The 9,882-nt window shown below is 37.2% G+C and overlaps 1 pseudogene; it reads right to left on the bottom strand.

Moving 5' to 3' along the window:
• Positions 1-9,470: 9,470 nt before the first annotated feature.
• Positions 9,471-9,628, bottom strand: LOC118522896 (U2 spliceosomal RNA; annotated as a pseudogene).
• Between the last annotated feature and the right edge of the window lie 254 nt (positions 9,629-9,882).

The following is a 9,882-nucleotide window of genomic DNA, read 5'->3' as shown; positions in this document are numbered from 1 at the left end:
AGCACGGACACTGGCACATATAGGGAGTCAGTGTTTTTACTAAATGAATATAATAAAAAAATACTTTTTGACTATGGTTGTGGTTTCTAATGTACATCCAGTTCTGGTTCTTCCTTCTTTCTGGTCTCATAGTAAGACTCAACTTTCCAAGTCCTTTTTTAATTATGTGAGACTATTGACTTGATCTAAGCAAAGAAACATGAACCAAAGTGACGTGCATCACTTCTGTACCAAGGCATTTAAGAACTTGCACGCTACACTCAACATGGCCTCTTCCTCTGTTGTCAGCATCACAGAACTGCAGGGTCAGACAACACCGTTACAGGGCGAGGGCTTCTGTATCTCTGAATAAATAGCTATGTTATTTATTTATTTTAATTGCTTTTTTAGAGGGAGAGAGAGAGAGGAGGGGCAGAGGAAGAGGGAGAGAGAGAATCTCAAGCAGGCTCCATGCCCAGTGCGGAGCCCGATCTCACAACCCTGAGATCATGACAAGAGCCTAGATGAAGAGTCTGATACTTAACTGACTGAGCCACCCAGGTGCCCCAAGGGGCTTCTGAATCTGAATCGCTGCACATAGGGGACTTCCACTGGAGGGCTGGTCTATCCACATGTGATTTTACGCAAGCTTTCGTTTGTTTAGTCACTCATATTTGGACTTTATTTTGTTATACTCCCGTTGTGCTGATGCATAACATTGAATTTATGTCTTAATTGTATCTCTAATAGAAAATGTTGGATCTACATTAGTAGACTTTTAACTCTTCGTTGTTTGTTGTTATTATGTATGCATCGTCTCTCAGAAGTCCATCCTTGACTTAATTTGTAAACCGATTCAATAAATTCCCTGTAAAGTCTTAACTATATGCTCAGAGCTTTTTCTTTTTTCTGCTTGTAAAATTACTATTGACTCTGGGGTAAATAGCTCTTTTTTAACAGGCTGTGGGACTTAATCTTGGAAAGTAAAGTGCCAATAGGAGAAGAAATCCATGACAAATCTAAGAAATGCCACAGATGAAAATAAATAACATGCAAATAGTAAGTAATGATTACTTGATCCAGGAAAATGACTTAATTAAATATACATAATTCAGAGTTTTTTACTTCAATAATTAAAACTCTCAGATTTGCAATCAAGAACTAATTCATGCTTTTCCAGGGTTTCACATTGCTCTCCTACATCACAGCATACATTTTCATTGCCTTCTGAAGTATAATAGTAAAGTCTATTGTCAATGCAGGTAACAATAAAAACAAAAACAAAACCAAAAATACTGCTATAAAGAAAAAGGGGAGAAGCACTTTAGGTGAGTGAGAGTGCCATTATACGGAATTATTTTTAGATTTAACCTAGAGTGTTGGCTTTAAAAATAAAATAATAAGACTTGACTCTGCGAAAAATGTGAGGGGTAAAGTGGCCGGTGAAACCAGGCAAGAATACAGTACACATGATGGATGTGGTTTGCTTTTGTTTTTTGTTTTCTTTTTGGTGGCCATAACTTTGGAAGCATGAGCCAGAAAGGAAATGAAAAATAAAGATTGAGAAATGGGCTTAAATTTAGAATTCAAATTTAGAATTGGAATAAAGAAAGCTAACTATTTCTTCACCAAATACCCCAAAGCAATTTTATAAGTGATGGAAACTTTCGAGCCTGTGATTAAAACTTTACAGGGAATTTATTGAATCAGTTTCACAAATTAGATGAAGTATAACCACCACTTTACATGCAGAATTTTAACTCTTGGAATACTTTTGTAAATTAGGTATTATTTCATTTTTGCAATTGAGAAAAATGGCTAAGAGAACTTCTAAGCTCACTTGGATAATAAGGTTGGAGCTTGGATTTAAAACCTTCTATGTCTGATTGCAAGGCTTATAATATTTCCACTGGATCTCATTACTTTCTTTAGAAGTCAGCTATGCTAATTTGTAAGGGAAGCAAATGGTAGCCTGATTAGTTATAGATAAGAGAAAGGCAGAGATTAGCTATCATTACTTTTATTTCTGGATTCTTTCTGTTAAACCAAGACTCTGTTTATGGTAATGGATTGAGTATGAAGTTAAAGAAAGAAAATTGGAAGTTTAATATGAAATATTTGGGTGCAGTAGGGCCTGCTATGGAGAACACAGATGTTAGAGTTCTATGAACATGAGTTTAGTTTTCATATCTATAAAATGGAAAGTAATACCTTGCCTGTAGGACTTTTATAGACATAAGTGACAATGCCTAAGTACTTGGGAAAATGTCTGGCTCATGCTAAGAGATCAATATAAGACAGTTGTCATTTCCCCGTCTTTTTGAACACTGCTCTTTGGACTGAATGCAACCCAGATGGTTTCTGTGCACATAAGAAGTAGAAGTAATCAGGGTAAAGTTAAGAGGAGTCAGATCAATTGGGTGACAGCCAGACAGGGGACAGAAGCGACTGCATTTTTCTACTAAAAGAACGTCAGGCTGTGATGTTCAAAAACATATTATCAGATGAAATATTAGAGACAGAAAATTATACTGAACTTGGCCATGGCCACTGCATGACTACCATACCTATCTCCCAACGGTAGAAGAGTACACAGAGCAGGATGCCATCCAGGATGATGTGGCCTAATTCTGATTCTTGCCCATCCCAATTAGCTTTCTGTGGAAATGGACCAGGAGCCCCCCGATGGAAACAAGCCGGCGTTGTGGTACACAGATACATTACTTTTCACGGGTCACTTTACATTCTACACATCACTGTAGTAGTGTGTGTTGCCATGGCATATATTCCTACAGCATCGCTCCAAAGGTTTCTGGCCGCGGTTTTATATGTATGATTTATCTTCCATAAACTTTTTCGGTTTCCATAGGAATGTCTGAGAAAAGTTACAGAATCCTGTGCTGGCTACTAAGCTCTTGATTCTGAGCTCCAAATCCACCTTTCCAGACTGCAGTGAGGCTGCTGCTGCAGCTACAAACCCCATTTAGCTCGGCCAGCCCTCCCATCAGGCTCTGCACGAAGAGGGCGCTAGACACGGGCTGAGAAGCCCTAGAAAGGACTTCCTTGGAACTTCTTGTGTTAACTGTTGATTTCTGCTCCAGGCAGCATTGCCCCCGCTCCTTCTTCCTCTTCGCAGTGACAGTTTGTAGAAACGGAAGGTGTTCCAGGTAGAATTGTTTCCATTACTCGCAGAACTAGTTAATGGAGCCACCTTTGAGACTCCAGTGTCACGCATCTGCTACCACTGTCCCCTGCCAGATGTTTGCATTCCAGCTCCACACAGCCCTGCTCTGACTCAGGGGAGCACCACCCCCTTCCCAGAGGAATGAGTTTCACTCCAGGAGGCCCTTCCCCCAAACTTTTAAATTTTAATAATGCCAACCTCTTTTCATTGCTTTCTCAATTCTAGCCGTGGCGACTGCTTCCCACAGTGGCTACTACCTCTGTGACACCTTATGTGTGAAAAAAAGTTCATATAGCAGGCGGGGGGGTGGGGGTGGGGGGCTGTTCCCCTTGGAAAGTCCTGCTTGCAAGGTTGGCCCCTGGCTGGTGTCTGGGAACTTAGATTTTTGATTGGTTCCCCACCCTTCCCTCATAAGGATGGTTTGTTGTGCCTAAACTGCAAACACTGTGGTTTATACTGAGTACCTGCTTACCTTCTGGGGGTCTGGAATTCTGGTATGTGATAGGCAGAGAGTGCCCTTGTGACCACCCCCAGTAAAACCCTTGGTTACCAAGTGTCTCATGAGATTCTCTGGTAAACAAAATTCCATGTATGTTGCCCAAATTCACTGCTGAAGGAATTAAGGGCATTCTGTGAGACGCCACCAGAAGAGGGAGGACATTTGGAAGCTCGAGTCTGCTTTCCTCCAATGGCGACCCATGAATCTTCTCCTTTTGCTGATTTTGTTCTCTATCATTTTGCTTTAATAAATCATAGCCATGAATATGACCGTATGTTGAATCCTGTGGGTCCTTTCAAAAACCTAGGGCTGCTCATGGGGACCCCTAACACACCTTAATTTCTCTTTCACCCCCCTCTTTTTTTTATAGTTTTCTATACCTACGTAATAATTCTCTGTATTAAATTTTCTCTGTTGGGATAACTGGTATAGATTAAGATTTAACCTAAAACTGCTCTATAGCACGGTTTTTCATAGTGTACCTTTTACCTACATCATAAGAATTACCTGGACATAGATAGATGATAGATAGATAGATAGATAGATAGATAGATAGATAGATAGATGATAGATAGATAGATAAATGATAGATTCACATATACACTAGAGGTACTAAATCATAGGCTCTAGGGGAGGGAATTGGGTTTAACATACACCCCTGATGAAGAAAGTATTTTAAAATAAATTTGGAGAACATTTCTCAATGGTGTGAGATAAGTTTATTCTTTCTTGAATACCTGAGAAGGTATTTATAGTAAATCATATGCTCTTGCCTTTGTGGAGTGAATTTACTTCTTTTATATGAGCAGGCCACTTCCCAGTAGTCAGCATATCCTTGGACGCTTAATACCAATGGGTACTTAATACCTTGGCAAATTGCTTTATAACCATATCATTAGTTATTCATAGAATCTGTACGTAATATCTACTTTGGGTTTATTCCAAGGTCTTTGATAAGGTCGATAGAAGTTAAATTGTGAAAATATACACCGACACAATAAAGGGTTTTACTCCCTTCTTTAAAATAACATTTTATTTTATTTTAAGTAGCAGAGACATTTTTGAAAATTTTCTAGGAGACCCACAAGAAAATGATATGTACAATGAAATTTTTAGATACTAAAATGTCTCTAAATATTTTCTATGGAGTTCATACTTTTTATCAATAAATTGGCAGAGCAAGAATAAAGACCATAAGATTAAAAACATATGACATGCAAATGGGACATAAAGGTTTCAATTATAAAAGCACAATGTAATCTTCCTTTCCCTTTTGAATATAGAAACATGTATGTGACTCTCACCTTTTCTCCCTCCTACATGATCATCTTGGGCTGACAACTATGATGTGATAATTTACAGACTGAAAAATGACTAAGCTTGTTTTGGGTCATAAAATAGTGCTTAAGTTCCAAAGGTAGTGGGGCAGTTAGTGACCTCATTATTCCATCTTGACTTTTAAAGCAACACTTTGAGCAAATAGAACAAGTCAAAGTCACTCTCCAAGAATTGGGAATGTTTTAAACTGGGTGGTTCAAGATCCTTGATTGGAGGCATCTGCTTCAGATCAGGTTAGTGTCTAGAGCAGAGAAGTAGATACTTAGGCATTGCACTGGATTCAGATTTGTTCTTATAATAACTCTCTACCTAACTCTTCCAGTCTCTCCTTGCACATTATGAACATTAAACGCCATCATAGGATACTCGGAATAGGATACTGGAATGCGTGCTCCTCTGTACTTTTGTAGTTAATCTGGGAAAAAGGCTAGGATAACAGCAGTCACAATTCCCTTCCCTTATCACGTCCTGGTATTGGTGCATTCTACCCCTCCTAGTTCACTGACTCATTGTTTTGACTTGCCATCACTCCTATCTGAAATTTCAGATTAGAAAATTTTAGACCTTTTTTAAGGAAATATTCCAGGTCTTTCCAACACTGAACCAAATATTAATGAAAAGAAAAGATATAAACGTCTAGAAATAGTTTAGGTTATAGAGGAGAAGTTCTTTTTGGTTTCATTCAACATGTTTTGAGCATTTTCTATTTGCCTCTGGACTCAACACTTGAGGGTACACACTTGGTTCCTCAAAAAGACATCCTTTGAGTCATTTTTTTCTCAGTGGGGCAACTGATAACATTTTGGGTGGAAGGGTTATTTGTGTTTGCCACATCGCAGAATATTTAGTGTCCCTGGCCATTGTGTATTAAAAACCTACCTATTTTCCTCTATTATTTTGGCTACCAAATGTACTACACACATTGCTGACATAAGACATGTGCTGCGCTTGAAAACCAATATACTTGAATTTTATTCTATGGTAATTTAAATATAATTTCAGTTATATAATTTAAGAGTCAAGAGGACATCATTCCAAAATCTATTGTATCTTTTTTTTTTTCTGTCTGAAGGTTTTCTTTTCTTTGTTAACACCTAATTCCTTCACCTCTTTTCTGGGCTAGCATCTCAACTTTGTCATATTCATGGTAACATGATTTCCAGAGTGGATGAGTTTTTCTTGGAGACTAAAAGCTTCATGTCAGTTTCCTGACAAGGGAACTTTTTTATTCTTCCTCTTGCAGAGCTGTTCTTTACTACTTAACTACCCACTAAATTCCAACTTCCTGTCTGAGGCAAGCCTTCAGTTCTCCATTAATTTGCCAAGCACAGATGAGTAGTAGGCCCTGAGTCATCAAGGAATTTCCAGTTTGGTTACCAGAGTTAACCACTTCCTAGGCAGTCTTTTATGAATCATTTAGATTTTGACTTTCCTTTCTCTACTCCATGAGATGTTCCTTCTCAATCACGTCACCTTGGTTTTATAACAAAAATCGGCATCATGATTTCAATGACTGTAGCAGACCACTTCTACCTAAAATAAGAGTTGCTTCCTTACACATAGACAAAAAGAAGCCTTCTCAGAAAGCAGTTATGTGTCTGAAAGCTTGAACACAAAGCATTTACTTCAGCTATGAGATTGTGGGTATGCCCTTTTGTTTCTCTGGTCTCTAGTTTATATGAAGGACAGGGCCAGGCAGTCTCTAAAACATCCAGCAGTGCTATGAGTCTAGACTAAATGCTAAAGGAAGTTGAGCATTTTCTGTCTGTGAAGTAGGAAACAAATGACACTTGTCTTTTGATTTCTAGGGTATAGTGGGAACCCACATACATGTAGTTACTGAGTAGTCATTGAGTTACAATGAATAGGTTAAGGTATATAAGAGAACTAATGCAGAAAACGTGCTGACATAGCTTCTGAACTATACTTCTAGAAGATTCTCTGGATTCTAATTCTTTCTTCAAATTATACTTTACACGGCCTCATTTAGCTATTGTCCAAGCTCCAGTGTGCATGCAACCTAGACAAATGCCTAAGTGGCTCCAAGATGAGGCCCTCTTACGTGAGGACCAAGCTGACCCTGATAATATGTTTATAAATCAAATCAAATTCTGAATAGGACAGAAAAAAAGAAGAGGAAAATCAAATGCAAATTAGTTGCATATTCAATGTTTCAAATCACGATCCTTAACCAGCTGTGTTTAAAATGATAAAGCTATTCATATTTATGAATATTTGTAACTTATTTGCTTTCAAGTAAACATTTTACACCTAGTTTTGTATATATTTGAGCACATGTGTAAAAAATCTCAGAGAAGTGTAGGTATAATAAATAATAAAAAAATATTTAGGGCTATAGAGGTATATTTATAAATAGATTTGTGACCATACATTAAGTAACATACAAAATTTTAACTCTTTTATGACATGAAATCCATCCTTGCTATTCCTTCATGAAATACATACTTTTTATATTCTATATATATCAATTGTGTTTCTGAAGTGTTTCTTTTACTAAAAAATGCAAGAAGAAATCCAGTTAAAATAAAACTTGGCAATTCAAAAGTTCAGATATCTTATAACTATTAGGAAATATAGCATTTCTTATATGCTGAGAGTGTTTTAAGTGCTGATTCACCGCATGTTAAGAAGATGTTGACACGTCATCTGTTCCTGGCTCAAAACCTGCAATGGTCCCTCATCTTACTCAGAATAAAACCAAAGCACTTACAGCAGCTTCCATGCACCAACACGATCTATCTCCACAGTTAACTTTCTGACCTTAACCCCTTTTTTCCCAGACACTCCATTCCAACCACGCTGGTCTCCCTGTAATCTCTCCAACTTCACAGGCGCTCTTGTCTTAGGACATTTGTACTGGTCATTTCCTCTGCCTGAGACTACTTTCTCTGGCTAACTCTCTCATGTCCTTTAAGCATTTGTCCAAATATTGCCTTTCCAATGAGGACTATATTTTTAATGGTAATATATTCCATAGCCCGGTTCCTTCAAATCAATAGTCAAGATAGAGCCTACCCTGTTCTACTCCTTGCTGCTTTCCAGGACATTTAATGGCTTATAAAAAGGCCATATGATTTACTTACATATTTAATTTATTGTGTGATGTCTGTCTATATCCTGATGGAATGTAAATAGTAAAAAGCAAGAGTTACTGTTATGGTCTGAATGTTAGTGTCCCACCCAAATTCATATTTTGAGATTTTAATGCCCCATGTGATGGTATTTGGAAGTGGAGCCTTTGGGGAATGATTAGGTTATGAGGGTGCAGCCCTCATGAATGGGACTAATGCCCTTATAAAAAAGACTCCAGAGAGCGCTCTTGCCCCTGGCACCATGTGAGGGTACCGGGAGAGCTATGCAGGCGCAACCTGAAATAAGGCCCTCCCCCGCCATCTGGGACCCTGATCTCAGACTTCCAGCCTCCAGAACTGTGAGAAATACATTTCTGTCATTTAAAGCATTCTGTTTGTAGCTTGCCTTCATTATTTTGTTATAGCCATGTTTTGTTTCATTATAGCAGTCCAAAGAGACTGACAGTTGTTTATCCGCTTTGTTCATTAATGTGTCCCAATCGCTAAAACAGTGATTTGCTCACACTCAGCACCCAATAAATAGTTGACTTTTTGAAGAGAAATAACATGATTAGGTAATGATGATAAAGATGATGATGATGGTGGTGGTGGTGATGATAATGATGATAAAGTGATTATTCTGTTTTTTTTCTACCCTGGGCTAAGTCATTTACTTTCATAATTGACCCAAACCTCCCCCTAGATACTATGGCACATAGATACTATAATTCTTATGTTATCAATGAAAAAAAAAAACTGTCTGGAGAAGTTAAGGAATTTGTCTCAAATTAAACACCTAATAAACTAGAGGAACTGGGAGTGGCATCTAGATCTGTCAGACTTCAAGGTCTAGGCCCTTATCTTATATCACGCTATAATTTCTCAAATAATAATTTGGGAAAGTAAATTTCATACTTGCTTTGACTGCTGACAAATAATGGAAATAAATTTATTTTATATGAACAATATATTGCATATACTATAATACAGTATATCATATGGTCTTTCACCAATCCATTTGATTTTTGGACACTTATTCTGGCCTTTGAATTCATGAATCATTTATCTGCTTCTACTCACTTTATAAAAACTCTGTGAATTAATTGTTACGAATATCCTGTGAAAGTCTATCAGCAGAAATGAACTATTTGGACATAAAACATGTAGAGTAAAAACTTTTATTAACTCAGCTTGCTTGATAACACAAAATCACAAGTAAAAAAGTTATGGGAGACGAGGGAGCAATATTGCCAAAGGAAGGAACATAAAAGTCTAAAGATTTCAAGTGGCTAAGTTAAAAATGAGACAAACAAGAAATGTAATAGTTATTATCAACAAAGAATATATGCTATGAAGAGGAGAGATGGAGATAAAAAATAAAATGTGCATAAAATTAAGTAGATAGAAAATATTCCCATTGTGAAGTATAGCATTCCTACTAGTTAAGTTCATGAGCTCTCTTAAGTTTGCTCATTTTTAAATTGCTGATAAAAACAGATACGACACTTGATCTTAGCCAAAAGGCCGAGAAGTGATAAAAATAGTATCTACCTCAAAGAGTTGTTCAGAGAATAAAATGAGCTTACATATTTAAAATGATTAGAAACAGAGTCTAGCAAGCATAAATGTTTTCTATAACCATTTTATGATTCTGATGGGCAGAAATATATCTCTCTTTACTTTCCGATTATGGAAATCAATTGCTCATGAATGATTTGACTTCGTATCTACTTAGAAGTGGGCAGATTTGAATTCCAGTGAATTCAAGATTTTAATCTGTCCTTTTTCTT

This window comes from Halichoerus grypus, chromosome 3, assembly GCF_964656455.1.
Source record: "Halichoerus grypus chromosome 3, mHalGry1.hap1.1, whole genome shotgun sequence".
Taxonomy (NCBI): domain Eukaryota; kingdom Metazoa; phylum Chordata; class Mammalia; order Carnivora; family Phocidae; genus Halichoerus; species Halichoerus grypus.
The sequence above is the reverse complement of the archived record's forward strand: the minus strand, read 5'-3'. Positions and strand labels throughout refer to the sequence as shown.